The following is a 23477-nucleotide window of genomic DNA, read 5'->3' as shown; positions in this document are numbered from 1 at the left end:
GGTTAAAAACATCTTTTAACAATAGAGACCTGGCAAAATAGCCAATTACAAATTAGATAAATACAAACATAATTGTCAAAATAGCTCGCTACAAATTAAGCGATAATTTTTTTAATAAAACTCTACGAAAATCAATGGAACACTATTAAAAAAAGTTAAACACTGCACTACTATGACCAGGCTGCCTGACCTTACACATGATGGGCTGACCAACAATTCAAACGATACTGTAAAATCTAGATCATACCAATCTACCAGTGAAGCTTTTAAGCCTTGGGTGGAACAACATGGACAAATGTCTCTTAAGAGTAATGCAGGCTATCCTAGTCTGTATGTTCATGCACAGAGTACAGTAACCAGCAGAGAACAGAAACCCATCACTTCATAATATCGCTAGAGCAGACACTAGATGACTATCCATCCCTTCACATTTATCTATGTGAATCAGTAAGCCTACATATGCCTAGATACTGATGAAAAAGACTCTTAGAACCCTGATCGGATTTCTTGATCTAAAATAATTAATTATTTATTAATTAAACATACTCTGGGATATAAATAGTTATTCTGTCATAGCTTGGTATCCTACTCCAAACTTCAGCGAGGTTTAGTAAGGCGGTCTGGCAAAAATGGTTACTAAAGTCCCTCTGTGTTTCTAAACAGTAATGTTCACAAATGTGTATATGGAGAGTATTTTTTTTTACTATATCCTCTACTGCTACCATACTTAGGAATGGACTATAAAAAGTAGGACATTTCCACGAAACCTTAAAAAGACACCCACGTTTGTGAAAGGTTGATAAAAAGAAAATATTAAATACAATTTACAGTTGGTGTTAGTTTGCTAAAGTGCTTTCAAAGTTAATAGTAAATCCATGGCCCATGCTTCCCTGCAAAGTTATACTTTATGATGGCAGAGACAGTGAATATCCCACTTCTAAAATCTACAATTTTTTGGCAATATTGAGAAGCATTTCTTTAAAAAATAAAGTAGTTTTTATTGAAAATAACGTAATGTCTGGTTTACACTGTAGACAATGAGGCAGAATTTCCTTTTCTTTTAATTTGCTTAGTCAGCACAATTAACATTTTGGAAAGAACATTGAAGTATCTACGGTCACAAAAATGAATAAATAAGGAATAACACACAGGAAGTATTCTGTCTCCCTGGAACCCAATACATATTCTTGGCCTCAAACAAGGAAGCAGAGTCTAAATAAAGATGAAGAGCTATCAAGAGCCCAATACAATCATCAAGAAGCCAGCGGAAAAAGGCCCCAATGAACTCATCCCAATATTCAAGAGGCATTCCTACATCTACATTTTTTGAATAATATTAGTATATCTTGAACAGGAACAATAAAACAACAAAAGCAGGACAAGAGCGAGTAACATGCAAACACATATGCAATCTTTGTAAGAAGTGAAATAAGGAACTGAACAACATTGCCCAAACAGAAGGACCAGTTTAAAAATTGACCAAGACTGAAGTTTATTATAGTTTCCTTTTGAACTGACATGGTAGAGAATGAGAGGTCTAAAACATGAGAACACAAGATAATTGGTTTAGCAAACACCTCTTGGTATAGAATACAGAGAAATATTCCTGACAAAAGGCATGCGGTGCTGTGTTGCGATATTCACTGAGAAGAGGTTTAAGACAAACTATGGAACATGACGGCTGTAACTAATGCTTGAACAGGCATATGAGAAGGAATGTGTGATCCTTTCGGTTTCCTTAAGTCCAATATAATATGATCATGAGAGAAGGATCACTTGTCCTGCATAACTAGGGTATGCCGGTTCGTTCTTACTAGTCCCAATAAAAAACCCTCATGCACCTGACTTCGATGGTAATGTAAGCGGTATATCTTGGTTCTCCGCTTTCCCTCTCACGTGTGTGCATAATCATTGGGTTCTGTTGTTATGCACCCTCCACCTGGAGGTTTTACCCTTAGTTACGAGCAGTAGTGACCAGTGATGTGGTTGTGAAAAGTGAGGTGGAAAGTTTAAAAATCCCTTCTATCCAGATTCATAAATGTTATTATTCTGGGTTCAGAGATATTAAAAATAATTTAAGTGACTGAGAGTGATTATGACTCTCTCACAAAGTGATAAGTGAAGTCGGTCGACATGTTTCAGCCCTCTATAGCCGATAGGTCAATGGGGCTTTCTTCCTAAAGCTCCATTCTTTTTTTAAGGAGGTTTTTGATTAAACTCCTTGAGGTCGCTCAGTACCCGAGTTATTGGTTTCTTGAACCTCAACCGAGTCCCAGTGGGTCAGGGAGACCTTCATCAGTCTCCTTAGGCACGACTTGTGCGGACTCTGGCGCCTGGGCGACCTCAAGGAGTTTAATCAGAAACCTCCTTAAAAAAAAAGAATGGCGCTTTAGGAAGTACCTAGATTGCCAAAAAGATTAAGAGACGCCCTTGGTCCCTTCACGGTCTACACCTTGGTCCTGAAGAAAGCCCCATTGACCTATCGGCTATAGAGGGCTGAAACATGTCGACCGACTTCACTTATCACTTTGTGAGAGAGTCATAATCACTCTCAGTCACTTAAATTATTTTTAATATCTCTGAACCCAGAATAATAAAATTTATGAATCTGGATAGAAGGGATTTTTAAACTTTCCACCTCACTTTTCACAACCACATCACTGGTCACTACTGCTCGTAACTAAGGGTAAAACCTCCAGGTGGAGGGTGCATAACAACAGAACCCAATGATTATGCACACACGTGAGAGGGAAAGCGGAGAACCAAGATATACCGCTTACATTACCATCGAAGTCACGTGCATGAGGGTTTTTTTATTGGGACTAGTAAGAACGACCGGCATACCCTAGTTATGCAGGACAAGTGATCCTTCTCTCATGATCATATTATTTTAGACAGTGGATAACACTCACAGAATAACAGACAGTAGATTATGTGGCCCAGGGGAGCGCACTAAAACCAATATTTGTGCTGAGAAAGAATTGAGCAGGCTTGGAGAACCAATTTTCAGAGAACTCATTATGCCTCTTACTCGTCTTCATATGCTCTTTGGACTCAAAGCAGACAGAAAACATTTTAGCGTTAAAGATGGTTTTCAGGAACACCACAACGTTTATCCCGGAAATTGCCTTTAACTCTTGGTTTATTTTCTAGATGATGAGTTTCATACTTAAATGGCAACACGGACTGGGGTGGGGAGAATGAGAATGAACCACACCCAGAACTGGGAGGGTCCCTATTCTGTATGTGTTGTCTTCCCACAGACATCGAAGAGATGGCTTGAGCACTCCTGTGTTAGTGGGCAGTTTAATAAATGTATCTGGTTTGCTTGTGTGTAATAAGGTGTCGCTTTCTGATCAAAAGTGTGTTAACAATTGTAAACGATGCGCTTCCCACTAAGGAATGAATACCCTAGTAGCACCGCTTGTATCCTGGGAGGAGATGTAAACAAGTTCATCGGTGTCAACAAAAATATTCTGAAAGAAACTTTATTGATTCTTGAATAAATTCCTTTAATTTAATTTGTTTCCAAGATGATGAAATTCAAAACATTCCGATCGTATTCATTTACATGCATGTTGATATGTAAATAAATGTTTGGACGTACAAGTTTCAACAATCACAATGCAATTCGGGCAGGATGGCCTTCATCGGGAGATATTCAACTTGTAAGCATGAACCCTTGGGTATTCGGCATTTCGAATAATAACTAGCGTTCCAGTCAGTTGCCGGACTGCATACTGTAGTGGATGTGTTTACACGTCAATCTCTGAAACCATTCTCAAGTTTACAACAGGAATTTGACCTTCCTTCCTCACAACATGCTAGGTATACTCAACTTTCATCCGCTCTTGCCTTAAGAATGGCAAAAAAATCATGATTTAACATCCCCCTCCCCGATTGAACGGTATAGCCACACTTGGAAAGAGTTCAAGGGTACTGTCTCTGGTCTCCAAGTCATTCTAATTGATTCCTCATTTTCTATTGAAACCTCCAAAAATGTAAGATCATGGTGGTCGACAAGTTTGAATATGGAACTTACGGATAAATAGTGGGACACTAGATTAGAAAACTATAATAAAGGAGTTAGAGATTGCAGTCTTAAGTTAAATTACTTCAGGCCAGATCTCCTTCTGGACTTCATTGCCACTGCCTGTGATGGGCAGTATAGCCATCTCCAAAATAGTGATGCTCCTTCGCCTTTCATTTTTTTTAACTAACATACCAGTTGTTATCCAGCCCAGCATATTTAAGACATTGGACTTCCTATTGTTAGACCTTATTTGGGGAAAGGTACGCAGAAGAATGGGACTGGCGAAGTTGCAGCTTAGACCTGTTGAGGGAGGCCTGGGGGCGCCAGACTTTCGGGCATACTATATAGCCGGTCAACTACAGTGGTTGTCCTATTGGCTGGCGGGAAAGAACACTCATGAGATTGGATACACCGGTCGCCTCCTTGCTCAGGGTATATTACACGCTTTACTTCTGCCGTGGGCTAAAATCCCGCCAACGCCCCCCCCCCCCCCTGCTTAGAACTGTGCTTGCGTACTTTAAAAAGTCCCTTAAATACACACGACAAACCCTCCCTTACCTTTCGAACATTCCCTTCCTTGGGATCCCTGGCGCACATGGCTTAATAACGAAGCGCACTGTCCTCTTGGGAGCAGGAAGGGATATCCACAGTTGGAGCATTGTTTGTAGACGGCACTCTGGCAGACCACGACAACTTCACCCGTGCACAGGGGGTCCCTTCGACACGGTTCCTCCTTCACACCACCATTACTCACTACATCAAGCGCCACTGGTCCCCTGATGGGGCAGAACCCCGCCCCCCCCCAAAAATGAACTTGTGTACGCTACATACTTGATGGGTGCTGGTCGACATCTTACCCGATGGCTTTATAGGGGAATCCGCGCTCACTCAGGGACATCTCTGGCCCCGCTCCGGGCAAAATGGGAGGCGGGACTGGGAAAAGAACTCACGGCAGGGACTGGGCGACTATATTGGAGTTCCCCAAGAAAGTCTCCCGGAACGCTAAATTTAAATATATACAACACATGATCTTATACAGGGCCTATCTGACCCCACACTGACTGAACTGTATCTACCCAGACGCCCAACTTTCCTGCCCTAGATGTCAAGAAGCGGATGCTGATCTCATCCACATGCTGTGGTCTTGTCCACGCTTGCAAACTTATTGGCAAACAATAGCTTACAGGGTCCGAGAGGTCACGGGCACCGCCGACTGGACAGCTGTGGAGAGCTGTCTACTAGGTCTGCATAAACGCCCCAGGACATTGAAAGTGCAATATAAATTTGCGGACCTAGCCGCGCTGCTTGCGAAACGGGCCATCACCATGAGGTGGAAATCTGCCCACCTACCTACAGCAGCGGCTTGGCAGGCGGAATTGATCAGGTGGGGAACCGCAGAAAGCGCTGTCATTAGACAGGAAGAATATCGAGGCCACCGCAAAACCCGCATTGCTATGGATTGGGACCAAATGCTAGAGGCGCTTAAGGCCCTTGTTACACTCACCACCCGATGTCGCCGCCTGAGCCCATATCATCATCTGCACCCCCTCCCTCCCCGTGACTGAATCGCTTGATACTGTGTAGTCATTTATTACGATTTGTTGCTGATGCCCAGGATTGTATGTTATGGCCTGCTCCACCTGTTGGAGCTTTATTCTCACTTTAAACTCCTTTTATAATTGCGACGGTATACACATCCACCCCATCTTTTCCTAAACCATATTGTATTGTGTGGACTAATGAACCAGGGTGGGGAGGGTGGTGTTTTTGTGTGGGATTTCTCTTTTTTTGCCTCTATTCTGTTCTGTGGTTCACTTATGAAGAAAACCTGAGTTTCCCCTCTTGCTCTGATGGCCCTGCGCGGACAGGGGCAGCTATACCAGTTTAGTCAAGATGTACAGAGATGTTGCAATGCCATATACTCGTTAACTTACTGAGTGTGTACGCATATTTACGAAATGAAACAAAAAACTGTGTTTAACCAGTTTACCGTGGCTGTTATTTCGGCGCAGTGCGGGCGTTCTTAAGAGTGGGCGGGCCGCGTCGGCCGTTCGCAGCACCAGCCAGGTAGTGCTCGCGACTGCCAACGTGAGCACGGAAGTGGTTAAAAGTTTAATTACTTCAGAGTAAGGCACTGTTGGCACTGGTCTCCTGGTAAGCCGCATTCAGCTAAACGTAGTCCTGATTCTCTGTTAGTGACGTAGAGCACCTTATTGTGACAGTTCATATTCTGTGAGATTGCCAAGCATTTGTACATTTTGGCTTCAGAATGAAGACAATAGAATAGAGTGCCTTCAAATAAACTTCTCCCTCACAAAGCGTTTATAACTTTTACATGATACTTCAGAAATACCACCTATATCCGATGATACTTTTGAATGGCTCTTCACAGCTCTCAGCCTAGCCAAAGTTAATATCTTAAATTTTTGGAAGACCAATGTTATTCCAACGTTCCGGGCTTGAAAAGGTTTTTGATGTGGCTAATTTTGACAAAATAGTGTATAAGTTAAATGACAATTCACATCACTTTGATTACATGTGGGGTCCTTTTCTAGGTTCATGATGATTCTCAAATGCATACTTACTGTTGATGGGTTTACACAGGTTTCTTATATATTGTTTACATTTATTTTTTGTAAAAATATTGTGGCATACTACTATATGGACTAATCATCTAGATCTGTAAATGCTGTACATGTAATAATTTTTCTTTTGCTGTTTTGTTTGTTATCGTTTTTGCTCATATGCCATAATGCATCACTGACGCTTAATGTTTAAATGAAGATATTTGATTAATGATAATGGTTTCATTTTTATAAAAACGTAATAAAGAATTGAGATTAAAAAAGAGAAAGGCCCATCAACAGCTGCATGAGTGAGGGGGATTAATATCAGGCAGAACAGCAATCTTCTTTGGTCAGAAATTCTGAGAACAAGTCACAGCGGCCTTGAAACCTATTCAGCGGCTACCAACCATAGAAGATAAGGTAGTTCAAGGTCCTCAGCCTCACTAACAAGTTACTAGTTACTCAATGGCCGCACACTATAGTGCCTCAAGTCTTTAGGAGATATCGATTAAATGTGCTTATTTTTTTTCTCGGTGCGATGGACCTAAAGAGCCTTGGTGATAACACCACATTCAAAGGATTTGGAGGCAGATTCTTCCAAACACAGGGCTCACCACTATTGAATGCCGTCCCTGCACATATGAGGCTTGAATAAAATGCCCAGCAAATACACCCATTTTCCTGGTACTCAAATAAACGAAATCCTCTCCCCTTTATGCAATAATGGCTTGTCAGATAGCAAAGAAGGCTAGCATAACTTTTTAATCTTAGCACCGACTAATAATTTTCATGGCTCACCTCCAAGGTTTTACCATCTCAATGCATTTCGGCAGCATTCACAGAAGTTGCACATTTGACTTCCTTCATTTATAGCTCACTTGGTGCCTCCGGTTCAGTCTAAAGCCACATTACCTGGGACTACTGGCAGTCCTGGAAGAGTACCAACATTGGCTATTAATGCTGTGCTAGGTGAATGGTGTTGGAATGGACTCCACCAAAATAACTTAGAACACACTCATACATATCCCCGCTCTCTACAGCACATAAGATACAGAAAATACTGCAGTGGTTATTTGGGACAAGACTGGTTGACAAAAAAAATGACAAGTAGTATATTCATACTTCTTGCCCTCTCGAAAAAGTTCTTCCATTTCTTCCCACTTGGTAGCGTACAGATATTTTTGCAGTGTTCTAAGCACACATATAGGGTATTTGCAACTATACTTAGTAATTAGTTTAAAAATAATGGTTGGTCTCACAAGAACTAGGTTTCTTTTGCTTCTTGGGTATCTTGAGTAATCTATATCATGTGGTCAGCCTAGGTGTTATATTTTAGCAAACTGTACTTCTAAGTTCTGTGGATCTGAATATTCCTTGACAGAAGAAACTAGAATGTAGGCCAATCGTATCCTATTAGGACAGCTACAAGTGACTGGTGAGGACTTCTGTGGTGTGTGACAAGCTGATAGAATGTATTACCTTATTGTCTACCACAGGACTCAACCTTAAGAATGTTCTTCAAGATACAACATAGCATAGGCTTTCGCAGTGCTATGGTAGACATTCAACATAATCCAAAATTGCCTGGTAAACTAGCAGGAATCTTAGTCTTGGATAAACTTAATCCAGTACCATTATTCAGTGGCCACGTCAGAGGTCCTACACACCCCTCCATCTAAAGAAACCTATTAGCCACCACTGACCCATTACACTTGTTCAATAGCAGCAAGAGCAGTGATAAAGAGCGCACATCGTATCCTAAACAGTCCTAGCAAAGTTACATTGATAGTTTCACAAGTATGTGGACCTAAAAAACACACAGGTACTACCTGGGCCTGGATGAATTTAAATCATTGATTAAATTCCCCAATTCTGTTAAATTTGGTAAACATTTTCAAAGTTCTACATTCTGCTAGTTTACCTAGATTTGCCATGGTGACTGGTTTGCGTTGTACGTCTTAAACAACATAGAAAACAATTGTATGTGAAGTTCATATTTACGCTGCGTGATAGAAGACTGATAATTCTAACTATTGTTGGTTTCAATTATCTGGGAAAAAGCTTTTTCGGAGTTCTTTTGGACTTCCGCAATGAAGGGCTAGCCCTGAGAATACCTGGAAGAATTCTACCGAAGTGGATCCTAAAAGGCGGAAAGCCCGATATCAGGATACCCATGCAAAACAACTTGGGTGAAGTTAGGAAGTGTTGAGTGGTGGATATTAGATTGTGGATGGAGTTAGGTCATGTTAAGATAGATCAGAGGCATACTAGAAATGTACCCTCAACAGCTTTGAAGCTCAATGTCAAGACCTTTGGAGCACACTAACCCAGGCAGACAGCAAGTCAGTATGGTGATTATAGTGACATGTAACAGTATGCCTTGGGAAAATGAAGAGGGTTCTTTAGGCAAACTTTAGAGCTTTATCTAGTGGGCATAAGAATTATGTGGCATGCCCTTTTGTATGTTGTTGTAGGTGGCCAAATGGCCTAGTACTAGCAATTTGTTCAGTGCAGAGGTGAACACCACAATACAAATGCATATGTTATATACGTTTTGAATCTGGTACCAAGCAGCTGTGTGGTCATGAAAAAAGATTCCTTCCATGTTCATTGGCATAAGAAAACACCACCACGTTTTCGGGCTGTGGAGGTGTAAAATCAGGATGTTGGGAGGGAATCAGGATGGTGGGAGGGAATCAGACAGGAGAATGCAAAGAAATAGTTGTAGCAGAGGAGGAGGGTTACCTCAAGAGTCAATGCAGTGCCATCAAGAGATATGCAGGTGTTAGACAATCGGATACATTACTTCCTCGTAAGTCTTCCTAGCCACATGCTTAACAAAGTGAGCATCAGCTCCACACCAGAACCCTCCAAAGCAAAAGTTACCCTCCCATCCCTTCCCAACTAGGCCAACCCATATCACCCCTGACCTCTATAAGAGGGGGGGGTCAGCCCCACCCACAGCCTGTTTTTTTGGTTCTGCACTGATTCTCCAAGTGAGCTGTACAGTAAAGTGTTGTTTCCTGCTCTAGCATGATCATTGGTCCCTGGGTGGAGGCCCTACTCTAGCGGGCCCATGTGCTTGGGGATCTTCCCCTTTCCTTCTCCCATTTCCACTTCATTTGGAGCAGTCAGTCTCTGCTTTAGTGAGCCATGAGTGAATAGGGGGCAGGCCGCGATTGGGCTGCGCACTACTCAGCCCTTCCTGACTCCGGCAGCCGTTGATGCATACTGCCTGGTTGTCGGGCCGTTTGCCTGGGGGCGCTCGCGGTGGCCTCTCTACCTGCTGGTTTGGAGCTTCTCGTGTCCTGGAGATAGGTAGATGATCAGATACATTGGTTGAGAAAGCTCGGGAATTTAAAGATCTGGGTGCAGTCAGCATTTAAGTATTAGGAGAAGACAAACAAGAAGAGGCCATCAAGGGAAAAGAATAAAGACAAATAGGAGAGGGCCCAGAAGAGAACCTTGTGAGACAAAGACTTATAACGGGGTCATGTAATGTAGCCAGATTTAAAAGAGTGCAACACTGCCCATGGAAATGGGCTTCTAGACATTAAAGATGAAGAAAAGCAAGACGAAACAAGCCGATTAATCCATTGCTCTGAAAAGGCAAATTTGTATTTCTCCATGGGAGTAAGAATGGGACTTTTGCCTTCTTAACTTAGATGGAAGTAGAATCCACCAGGCTGTGTCCAGATCAGCAAAAGTATGCCCCCCCCCCTTCTCTTCAAGAGATATCTGGCGTGAGTGACCACAGCCCGAACTGGAGGAGCTCAAAGATCTATGTGAAAAGTAGTGGGTCATCATTTTTTGAAGACCCATCGGCCCGGTTTCATGAACCGCTCCACAAATAAGTTCGGACTCATATACTTGATCGTCTTACATATGAGGAGCCGGTGAAGGAGACCTAATGTCTAAGATCTAGGGCAGGGTTCTCCAAAGGCGGTGCCGGAGGGTCAGATCCAGGCCAGATTTTCACCATATCCCCATTTAGATAAATGTAGTTATCTTAAAAATCTGGCATGAATCAGGCCCTCCGGTACAGACTTTGAAAACCCTGCTCTAGAGGAAGCAAGCCAGTGGGAAGCCAGTGCAGGAAAGCTAATTTTGACAAAACAGACCAGGAGAGCCAGTGCAGGAGAGGTAATTTTGAAGAAACAGAGCAATGTTTGGGAAGGTTGATATAAACAGAGTAGATGGGAAATCGCTGAATTGCCGGTGCGTGCCATGGATGCTTGCAGGTAGTTTGTGTATGCAGAGAAATAGGTTTACCTTGCTCCAGTATATTAGGGGATCTTGCAAAAGCCTTCCTAAGCAAGTTCTAAACAATTGACAGCGGTTAAATGCTGGTTTTAAATGCGTGACTACTCTTAGGCTTTGTTTCAAGTGAACAATGCATATTTAAAGAGAAGTCAAATTTCAACAGTTTTGGATGAAAAACAATTACGTACATTCCGGAAACAAATAGGAAATGAAACCAGCCTATAAACTGACTTTACCCACGGACTTCCGTTATTCTTCTTGACCATTTGACTAACACATTTCTTCTGTTAAAATGGCCACGCAATTAGGTACTTCTTTAAAGCCGCCTCTGTATAATGGGAGCTGTGCGTGGTGTCCCAGCTGAGATCGGGGCCTCTGCTGGGTACATAGTGGGTGACCATGCCGGTCACTGATAGCAGCCCTGTGGAAAGTTAGAAGGACTGGCGATAAGACTGCCTGCTGCACTCCTATTTCGTGTGGCACGGAGAGAAGAAAGGCTGCAGGAACCGGCTCTGGCGCCGGCTTCAGTAAACATTGAAGACAGGCACTCTGAATTTGGTATGCTTAGACTAGGTTCTTCGTGCTTATTGGAGTCTGCTGTTTCGGGTTAGAAGCCTTTGGTGCCAGAGTACTAGACAAGAAATAGACAACTCGGAACATTTTAAATATCACAATTGGAGAATCGCCAAGGACTCCTACTATTGTAAGTAGTATCGAAAATTATGCGAAACGTAATTCATTATGGAGTATTTTTTATATTTGGTTAAGAGACCCTGGGGGTGGCAAGTTTAACAGCGACAAACAACTAAAGCGAATCCCCGGCAGACATCCGATTCCCTACCATGTTTGAAATAAAAGCTGAACAATAAGAACTGCTCAGTAAGCAAATCACTTTTTTACGTCTTATTGCTTTAGGCTGGTTGTTTCATGCCTCTTAATTCCATACTATATTCATGTAAACCCATCCACATGGGAGTCTCCTTTTGCCCATTCCTTTTCAGGCACACTTATTTCACCTAAAAGTATTTTACTCAATGCTAAGTGAGATTCATTTTAACTTGACAAGAGAAGAACGAAGGGCCGAGTCGACCCTCTTGCTACTGATAATTTTACGACCTTGAGACCAAACACAGCTCTCTTTCGCAGCGAACCTAGCAGTCATTTGTTTCTCTCTAGAATGATTAAGTACACAGCGTTAGTTGATATTTTTTTCTGTCTTCACCCAATCACTTTGCTGGGAAAAGCACAACACTTGCAGACACTTGATAACAAGACTGCCTTATGCCCATCCAGTCCAGGTGCTCTTGAAGAGAGTAGGCTCCCAATGGTTCTTAGGATTTCCTCTCTAGTGCTACGCTCCTCCAATTCATCTCTAGTCAAGTCTTATAGGTACTCTGGGTACCTTTCGACATTGGTGGGCTCATTTATGGACAGCTCTACATAACACCGCTGGAAACTAGCTTTCTCATCCACATACATCCTGTCCTCAGTCATTAAGCTCTAGAGACCCCTTTAAAATTAGTCTCATGTTATTCATTGCCATCTTTTCGGGCACGGTTCCAGTGGGCCGCTGAGTAGGGTCTCAAGTCGGTCCCTAATGATTATCAGATCCGCCAGAAGTCAACCAGCTCAAGTCTTCAAATAAAGGCATAGAGGAGTATGAGAACGGTTGTAACCCAATTGGTTTTTCAATCTGCCCATGTCTCTCTTATAACCACGATCTGATCATCCTCAGGTACGGCCGGTCTTCTGGCCCATCCTGTTCGGTTGCATCATTTTGTGACCCTCCAAAGGGACTAACTAAATGTACATTACTGAGCAACATTTCTACACTTCAGAAAGCACTTCCTGTCACCTGGAATACAGTAAGTCAGCGGAACTATCTGCTAGGCATTGTTTCAATTACTGCTATTGGACAATCTAATTTGCAAAATTCTCAAAGATTTACTCTACCATCATTCATACTACTAAGCATGGAGAGCAAGCATGACTTCACAGCAACATTCACAGATGCGATGGTTCTATTAATGAGACACGTGCTCCTGCTGTCTGTCATGAGATACCTCTTTGAGAAAGGAAGGGTAATAGCAGCCAGAATAAACCCCAATTGTCTTCACCCATCAGGAGGTCATCTCAGTAAACAAAACTGCATCCACAGTGGAGTACAGCAAGCAGGATAAGAAAAACATTTTTTTAAAACACAAAGTTGCTTAGATATTTGGAGGATTAAACAGGAAAGAAGGAGGAAAGAAAGCCACACAAGCCAAGTCAATAAATGCGCCCAGTGCAAGGAGACGAACAAATAATTATTACATAAAGAAAAGATTTGTCTCAGTTTGCTTTAAAAAAAGGGCCAACTAATCCTTATGTAAACATCTGAAATTGAAGAAAAAATGGCAACTAACATTTGCAAAGCCAAATGGTATAAGTTTAATGTAACGCATGCAAATACAGGCGTGCAGAAACTATGCTTCCATATCATGGTACATTAGAACCAGGCATGCTAGCTTTCTCAATGTTTGGTTATGGTATTGGAAGTGATATTATTGGTGGTGGTAATGGTGGAGTGGTATGGTTGTGCTTGTGGTGTTGGTGGCGGGACCAATATTGGTGAAGGAATCAGTGATAATGGGAAAAACAAAATCACAATAAGAAGATGCGTCCAGGTCAAACGCAAACTTGAGTCATGATAAAAGCATTTCAAAACGCATTCTACATTAAAAATAAAGATGAATTTCTGTACTGAATGCATATATGAAATAGGGAACTGAATGTGACAATTTAAGGGATAGTTTAATGTAAAATAGACCCTCATGCATTCCTTGGGAGGTGAAAGGATAAACAACCAATAGTGAGAGAGATGGGGCAAGACAGAAATAGCTCTCTAGGCTGAACTAATATTTGACGGACAAGGTCTCGAGCCAATAGTTGAAAGTGGCGGATGCAGATAAGCCAGTGGATGATGAGGGATGACCAAACCCCACTGTGCATATTCTAGCAACAGAACATGTCTTACATACAGGTGCACACTCCACCAGATCTAAAAACGGCAGCAGGGACAGGGTGGCAAAGTAAGTACTTAGAGCAGTAGCTTGCATGTGCACCCACCATAAGCAACCACGAGACAATAAGGAATAAAATTTCTGCTGTCAAAAGACGTTTCAGGGAAGCATTACTCTATTCCCTCATCAGCCGACTGGAAGCAGGGCAACGTGAAAATAGTACTTTAAAGAAACCACATGCAAAGACTACAAAAGACCTCATACATGTGTCAAGTGCTTGCGCAGCGAAGCAACTTATCTTCTGAGGGAAGCAATGAACATGTTACTTACCTTTGGGAACAATTTTTTCAGGTGCATATTCTAATTAACAGCACATTCCTCATCTTAGGTGCTCATTGGATTAAAGATATGGTATGTTGTAAAGAGAACCTTGAATTCTATGCAGAAGAACTTCCATCGTCGTCTACACCTAAAGATATCTGGGTACCACTGTCAATATCTTCATTCACAGTCACAAAATGGATCACAATCTGATGTAGAGTGCTGTTAATTTGTATTTATATTCTTCTCACTGCAGATCTAGTCAATGTACATTGTCAGAAGTTTATGACTGGATTTATAAACTGAGCGGTCAATCACATGAGGTTTTGTTTCTTTTTGTTTATTGTTCGAGCTGCCTTGCATGGCAGATATGCTGCATATGTCATTTTGAAACTTCAATAAAGAGAATTAAAAAAATTAATTAAAAAAACGCTCCCTAGGTGCCAGAACGGATATGGAAAATGTCCTGCATTGCAGCTCTTCCCCACACACTGCTAAGTGGTGCTTGTGCCTTTGCACAGATTCCACGCCACCCTGCAGAGCAGCATATAAATGCCATCCCTATGTACTGCATCAGTTTCCTGACTTTTCATTTTCCTCACACTTAGATGGAGATAACGAACAATTGTACCATTGTGCTGAGCACCAAGTAGAGAGCTTTTTAGATGTTAAAAAGCAGCCAAGGAAGACATCCACTACTTTAGGAGGCAGATCAAATGCAGTCAGTTGCTACTGCTTAATATCCACACATGCAGGTGTAGATTGTACAGATTCGGGTGGAGGATCCTCCCCTGTTGCTGACATAGGCTGTCCTTGCAAAGCAGAAGCCCAATTGGAGGACAGCTGTTCATGCCCAGAAGGTCTGGGTACTAAACTTTTCCTTCCCAATTCAGAGCCACTAGGATAACTAAGGTTGGGTCGCTCCTTATTTTTTTTCAGAATCCGGCAGGGGAAAGCATAGAAGAGTCCAGTGTTCCAATCCTACTGCAACACATCTCCTAAGAAGTGTTCTTGCGGAAATGCAAACGCACACAAATTTTGAAACTGCATGTTCTCAAATGTGGCCAAGGATCTACCTGCTGTTGGAAGATGCCTTGTGCCACCTTGTGATGTAGACACTATTTGCTTTCTGCCACACACCGCCTGCTCAGCACGTCATCTCTGGTACAGAGTGAATCTGCCAGGTTTGCTATCAGGAAGATGCCCAGGCACTCCAACCACCTCTAGGGGCGCAAAGGCTCCTGACACAGGACACTTGACCTACCTTGTAGCAAAACCCCATGGCAGTGGTTTTGTTCATGAGTATTCGCAGTAGCCTCCCCTTGATGGATGGTAGGAAGCCTTCAGATCCAGACAAATGGTCCACAGCTACAGCAGACTGAGGTGGAGCAGACGCTCCTCTGAAGACCAGAGCCTCCTGACCTTCACCACCTCAGTCACCTTCAGTAGGGGAGGGAGAGGGGGTCTGCCGCTGGGCCAGCTGCTTAGAAGAAGCAATCTCAAGCCACCTCCACAGGAATCAGTTACATTGTTTGGATACTGGGCCCACTGGAACTTCCAATTCCATTACAGAGCCTGCATGTGGATGCTAAGAAGTCAAGATGCATCAGAGCTGTTCAGACCATGATCCAAGATCAAGTTTGTCACTGCCTGAAAGCTCTGGAATCATTACCGCAGAGGGAAAGCCTTAAACTCTAATGTGGCCAGAAATGCCAATGAATGGAAGCCTCTACGAAGAAGTGAGACTGACTCATTGATTGTGAACTACAACAATGTCAGTAGGTTCGCTGTCGTCTGGTTATGGTGCCCAACTATTTGTGGTGAGACTGCCTTTAGCAGACAGTTGTTGAGGTACAGAAACACTGGTATCCCTGTCTACCAAGATGGGCGGCAACCACTGCCATCACTTTCGAGAGCACGGGAGGGGTGTAGGCAAGGCTGAAAACGTGCATAGAAAACACTCCTGGCCTACCATGAATCGCAGAGTGTGTCTGTGGGACCGCAGAATGGATGTGAGAAAATATACATTCTGCAGGTCCAAGGACACCATCAATCAGGTGATCCTCAAGAGATAGAATCTGAGCCAGAGTGAGCATTCAGAATTGGTCCTTCCACAGAAAGGCTTTCAGAGTCAAAAGGTCCAGAAATGAATTGAAGCTACTGTTCTGTTTCAGAACAAGTAAATAGCGAGTGTAACAATGCTCTCCTTTTTCCGAATCATGAATCTGCTCTTCAGCACCTGTGGATAACAACTGCACCTGCAGTAACAGAATGAACAGGTACTCTAAAATGCGTTTCTTTGGAAGGAATAGTAGGATGGACAGATAGAAATGAAGAGGGAATAGCCATTTTGAACAATGTATAAGGATGTGACTGATTGCCAACCAGGGATGACATTTTGGATCCTGCCCCCCACCGGCTAGGCATGCACCACTAGGGGCAAACAAAAGTTTGTTTTTTTATGCCAACTGTAGCAGTGTGAAGTGGAGTTGAAGGACTGATACTCCAGCTGGCCTGCACGTTGTCTGCCAGATCAAAGTTTATGTAATGTTGAAAGGACTGAGGTACGTGGTGTAGTGGTTGGGAACCTTGTCAGTCTATATTCCTACCCTATGGAATAGCCCCTTAACTTTCAGCCTTGATGCAGAAACCGTTTGGTAGAGATTAACAGTCCTAAAGAGCATGCATAAGGATAGCTCTGCAATCATTAAAGTATTCCACGCAGTCTCCCTTCTCACAGAAAACGCTAGAATCATCAAAAGTCACATAGATGACAGCCGGTTGAGCTTTTGAGATTTCCTAGACTGAAATTGGTCAGGTTCGAGCCAAAGAAAATTAAGGTTCCAACACTGGCATCGGCTTCAGATCATCTTCCGTTGATGGTACCAGCATCAGTTTCGCAGGTACAAATGTGGACCTCTGGGGCCACAGTAGATTTCTCTACTGGTGTCAGTATGGGCACGGTAACAAGTCCAAAGGGGCAGACAGCACCGTGGCTAGACCAGCCAACTGTATTTAACTGGACTGGAGGTCACTGTGGGTCCATGCACCAAAAAAGTCTGCCTGGCCTCCCTGAAGGCCATGATCTCCTGTGGGGTAGCAAGCAGCAGGGATAATTCAGAGCATGAGGTGATCAATAGGGGAATCGGTTTGGTGGCTGGAGAACTCAAAAGAGTACAACTGACACTGTGATGCTTTCACTTTTGAGTCTCAGTAGAGGGATGGGATGGAGTCCTGCTTCGCCATCTTGTGTATGTGTGCTTGAACTTACCAGAAGAATTCAAATGTGAAGTTGAGCAGTTTTGGGAACAGCCATGGACCGAGTCTGGTCCTATGGATAGGAGTGGGACTTATGCAAAGCTTGAGCCGACTTTTGTTCAGCTTTCCAGTCTGGGTTCGCCTTAGTGTTCATGAGGTTGCATTACAGCATGACTTAGTAGTGTCCAAAGGCCAGACACTAAAGACACCTCTTGTGGGTCCACATTCAACATATGCTGTTGCCATTCGCAGCACGGCTTGAAACTTGCAGTTTTAAGTGGCGACATTGTTCAGTCTGAAGTCACAGAAAGAAAGGAATGGATGTCTGGCCACAAGGGTGGTATTTAAATGAGACTCTGCTTCGCCACTGCAGGGGTAGTGTGAAGTCAGCGCAAAGCTGCACAGAGCCAGCTAGCAGAGGCACAGTGCGACTCTGCACTCTGTCCAATGGAGATAGTTTCCTGGCTCAAATTCGGTGCCTGGGGGGCATCCTAAGGTGAGAAATCTGTGGTTTAAAGTATACATCAAATAAAAGTTATATTGCAGGTGTCAATTAGGTAGGTTTCTTCTTGTTTGATAATTATTTGCGAGGGAATTCATTAACTACATACAATGCTTTTCTTTACAATTTAAATGCTTGCAAAGTAATAAGCCTCAGTCAAAATAATGCCACTGGATCATGCAATAAAAATAGCGATGTTAGCGCTTAAACTGAGAACACTCAAATGACCTTCTAAAGTCAGGTGCCAAGAGCAAGAAGAGAAACACAAGCCAAACAGATAGGAATAGGTTGAACACAACACCTCTGCTAATTAACTTCACTCTGGACTAAGGGTGGGATAACTGAAGGCAGTGAGAGTAGGCACATGTGAATAAACGAAATCACAAAGTTGGATATTGATGTCATTACTGCGAGCAAGGGTGTGGGCACACTGAAGCCTTATGGAGGCCCCAGTCATTTGTGGGTACCATTACTATCTGACTTAATTCCGAATAAAAGCTGGAGTTAGTTAATGCGACTGAATAAGCCTAGCAGTGCGATTTATAGTGTCCAATTACTTCTCCTGCCCCCCCAATGTCAGAATAAATCCCCATCAAACTTGTACAGAACTAGAACCCTAGAGTGCAGCACAGACTGTTCCTGCCTACGTTTGTACTAATGTTGCACACTCCACAGACCACACTGCCCTTCACACACCACTGGTAAACAAATCTTAATCACGGCCCACAACATTAGATCCTTAACCCAAGGAAAACGAGAAAATCTTTTAGATGCTTTACATATCACATGTGTCTGAGATGTTTTGGTGTCCAGGTCATGGTATATTATTAAAACCTACTAGTGGAGTGCAAACATATCGGTTTCGTTGAGAGCAGATGAGCGTGAACAGTCAATTTTAGTGCAAACCCGATCATTCCATTCTTGGATACAAATGTTAACGTTAAATCAAAATCAACAACAAGCTCTACCACCTCTAGATCGGTAAGAAATACTGCCAGGCTGATTCAGCAACCAGGTTTCCACCAGTTGTAAAAGTAACGTTTGATAAGGCAAGTACAGGAAAGGCTAATAGGGAATTGCTATACAGAGACCTTTGTACAACTGTGTTAAAATTCCGCAGGCCCACTCAGTCCAAGGACAAGTGCACAATCTGTAGTTCTTGTTGGAATATAAAGTCAGAAAAAAAAAAAAAAAGTACGACGTAGGTGGAAACACGTGCCAAAACTGGCCACCCAACAAAAAAAAGAAGCAAACATAATGCCACTGATTTCCAACATCTTCCTGATATTGTATTTTATCATGGCCTGCACCGACATTCATTTCTACATATTCTTCAGGAGGGATGCACTTTTTGTTCAATCTCAAACCAGAAAAGTCAATAATGCCTGTAAGCAAGTGCATCATACACAAAGTGGAGGGTCAAATTATGCAGCAAGTTTACTAAACCATACAGCAAGAAAGGGAAAAAGTGTAGAAAGGAAGAGCATATATGGCAAGTTGTACAAGTAAAAGGAAATTATGCTGAACATTCTGAGGCATTATCACGAAGCTATTCAACACTAACATACATACAAAAGGAATCCAAATCTAGAGCGATACGATACGCAAGTGTCTTGTGACAAAACTGTGCACAATCAGCAGATCCTTCTCAAAACATCATTCAGGATCTGTGATTTTGTCTTACATGGAAGCATAGGAACGCCATTTTATGTTACAAACATTGTCCTTTGCATATACTGAAAAGAAACAGATTGTGAAAAAAGCACAATGTATCACGGACAGGTGAAACACAGGCGGTCAAACGTAGTGCCTCATTTATCCACAACATACCAGTTATGTCCTTGGTTTCGGGTTTAAATCGTGTTCAAATAACAGAGCGCCTGACAATCTTTCGTTTACGTACAAGCACGGGCAAGGCAACCGGTCTGGCAAAGGCAAGCTGGTGGTTTACACACAAGTATTGGGTCACCAGCCGTGGTACTGGGGAAGACTTTTAGGTGAATAGGCCCCATGTTTTGCCGGGGAAAAGCAAAATGAGAAGCACAGATAAACAGACCAATGAATGAATGAAAAGGCCTGAACCCACCCCTCCCCCCCAGTATGTATGCATGTATGTATGTATGTGTGTGTATATATATATATATATATATATATATATATATATATATTTGTTATTAATTATTTACACGAGGATGGTGAGACAGTTAAAACTGCCTCTTGCCCCGGTTTAAAAAGTACCAGAGGACAGCATACTATATTCATATTATGTGTTGCTCTAGGATGCATTTTATCAGTTAAGAAATCCCTCTGTTGCAGATACCACAGTTGGGGGTTTCCACGTTATGTATTTATTTATTCTAAACACGCTGACCATGTTTTGTAAAGTTCCCGAATTTTACCCTTCACAAAGCTTGCATGGCTTTCCGATTTACCGTTGCATTTTCCTCATGTCACATTTTTCGACGAATGGCAACGTATTTTTCACCACATGGTAAAGATTTTCACATTTATCAAATAAAGCTAAGCTGGAAATTGTGTTCAGAGTTTTTAAGTTTACATTTTGAAGAGGATTTCCACTTACAATATAATGCAGAAGAGTTCTAACGTTTTCTGGAAAATATCTCCAAGGAAGAAGCATTTTGTTAATATTAAGTATGGATCCACGCGATAAATTGTGTCGAAGGCAATCGTTTATGCAGGTGTGGTGGCAAGTGAAAAGCTAAGCAAACGATTTAACACCGAACACACATAAAAACGAGCACGTCTAGAAAATATTCTATAAGCGTTTATGAAATGCCAATTTAGTGGGTGCCATTTGGGAGCAGTCCAGGAATCGGTTTCATATTTCAGTGCATGGCATAAACACGTCAGTCGTAAGGAATGAATGCACAGCAACACCTGAATGCCTGCAATGGCTGAGCTGCGACGCTCTCGTTTCCAGATCGGGATGGAAAACCAGTTTCGTGGCGGTGCCCGTGAAACAGCCTCAAGGGATTCCCGCGCTGACCGGAAGCTAGCACACGTCTAAAATAATGGGCAGGCGGAGGCTGGGACTGAATTCAACTTTATCTGGCCCCCGTGGGAGGCAAAGAGACATACGAAGGTTTTCTGACGTGTCAAAAGTGAGAATTTAAAAAATAAGTTTAAGTTCACAGAGCTATCATCTGTGCTAGAGATCAAGGCGCTGCAGCAGGTGTTCAGAATTCACAGCTGACGTCATCGCAATGTATGAAGACTTTGCATTTGTCTCAAGAATAGAGTCTTGACTGACGCTCCAAGATTACACTTCACATACAAATGCTGGAAGAGGTCCTGTGTAGCTGCATAGCGGAGTAGTTCTTCTCTGTTGGCACAGACGTCAGCCCTCCCAGTGACTGGATGTCAGATCGAACTCTGGGGATGGCTAGCACAGAATGAAATGAAATGAAAAGAGCATTTATATAGCGCATGGCTACCCGAGGGCATCCGAGCACTGATAGCGGCAGGCAACAGAGCCATCAACTAAGGGAAAAGCTATGTTTTCAACGACTTTCGAAAGCCGAGGTTCCTTGCTCAAGTAGAGAGGGAGGGTATTCCAGTATTTGGCGGCATTGTATGAGAACCGCCGTCTGCCACTTCTGGTTTTCCGAATCCTAGGAACTACAACAAGATGAAGATCGTCAGAGCGGAGGCATCTGTTAGCACGGTAGAGCCGGACAATAGTGATTAATAAGGGGGGGGGGGGGGATTCTGGCTAGTGACTTATGTACAATGTACATAGCCTTGAAATAAACTCGCTCTCTGATAGGTAGCCAGTGGAGAGATTTCAGGGCAGATTCGGCCAATTGGCCCCTCAGGATATTCAGAAGTATTCTGTCTGCCCAATTTTGGACTGTCTGAAGTTTTGTGAGGGTACTGAATGGAGCCCCAAGGTAAAGGGCATTCCCGTAGTCCAGGAGGGATAAAATAAGTGCCTGAACCAAGATCTTCCTTGCCTAGAAGGGGAGGAGAGGGAGTACTTTGCAGAGCTTCTTTAGGATGCCATGAGGCAGCCACATTACGAGCCTTAGCCTTAAAGGTTTTATCACGATCCAGCCATACCCCCAGGCTTTTTATTTGACTCTTGGGGTAAGGAGCAGGGCCCAGGTCGGCTGGCCACAAAAGATTAGGATCAAATAGAGATGGATTCCCCGAAATCATGATCTCCGTTTTTTCGCCATTCAATTTTGGAAAGGAGGCCTTCATCTATTTGGTTACCTCTTTCAAGCAGGTGGGAGAGACTAGAGGAGGAATTATCTGCCTGCTTGAGTCCCACCATTGGTTGCATACATCACTATGTGTACCCCGAAAGGCAATACGATTTCCACTAAAGGACTCAAATGTTGAATAAGTTGGAACTCTGGTAAGACCCCCTGAGGCACTCCACAGCGGAGAGGCAACCGGCTTTGAATGAACGAACGAATGAATTGAATGGATCACAGGCCATCAGACTTGCACAGCTCCCAGGCTGCTCAAGAATAGGGGCGATGGCGTGAAATATCGTGCAAGAATAAACCCCCTGTAGCACGGTCTTTGTGAGAGGATACAAGAAGTTCACTCGCATAAAGACAATTATTATAATGATAGTTACTCTGCTCTCGTTTGTCCGGAACTGGATTTGAATTTGTGACGTCACAACATACCACCTTCTTTTTTTTTTTTAAAAAAACCTTTATTGAGAAACACATATAAGTACAAGCGCAGGCCTACAACCACAGGGGCCGGCCGCAAAATCAGGAGATTCACAAAGGAGCAAAAGCAATGTGTACGAGAGAATGAATACAGGATAAACGTAGAATAAAGTTGGTACAGAGTCAGCGCCAGGATAAGAAAGGTTTCATTTTATGTTTTATAGAGGAGGCAGCAACCATATCTACCAGGGCGTCATGCAACATAGTCAGAAAAAAGGGGGGGGGGCCGGGAGGGATACAGCCCCCCACGCAATCAAGGAACCACCGTAGGGCGAGGCCCAGAGACATCCCACGCCCATCCAGAGTTCAAAAATAAAGGAAAAAGCATAGCAAACAAATAAATCGGACGCCACATAGACATCCCTCCCGCCCCGAAAAAGGAAAAGTGCAGACACATACGAAACGAAGCAGTGAAAGCAAAGGGACATAGCCCACCCCCTAGAAAAAGGCAAAAAGGGACCATAGAATAAAACAAACTAAAATAACAAACACCCCCCCCACCCTACATCACTGTAATGGCTATGGCCTACCCCACTAAACAGCGTGCCTGTCGCCCAGAAGCACCCGAAATATAGAAGAAAGAGAAAGGGAATAATAACAACGAGAGAAAAAGGAGAAAGAGAGAGAAGAAGCGGAAAAGGAAGGAAGAGAGAGGAGAGGAGCCGGCGATCGAAATACAGAACACCACCCCACCTGAAACAACGGATCACTAATCGAGGTCAAAAAAAGGATATAGAAAAAGCCTACACAAGGATGGAGACAGGAAATGTCCAAATAATGAGGTCCGGAGATGCCATTTAACAAAACAAGGGTCCCGCCGGC

The 23477-nt window shown here is 43.0% G+C and overlaps 1 protein-coding gene across 2 annotated transcripts in view; it reads right to left on the bottom strand.

Annotated features, from left to right (window-relative positions):
• The window catches only part of LOC144798873 (dnaJ homolog subfamily A member 1-like), a 126695-nt gene that overhangs the window by 86539 nt on the left and 16679 nt on the right, over positions 1 to 23477 (bottom strand). The window lies entirely within an intron of this gene.

This window comes from Lissotriton helveticus, chromosome 12 (genome assembly GCF_964261635.1).
Source record: "Lissotriton helveticus chromosome 12, aLisHel1.1, whole genome shotgun sequence".
Classification (NCBI taxonomy): domain Eukaryota; kingdom Metazoa; phylum Chordata; class Amphibia; order Caudata; family Salamandridae; genus Lissotriton; species Lissotriton helveticus.
Note: the sequence above shows the minus strand (reverse complement) of the source record. Positions and strands in the feature narration are given on the sequence as shown.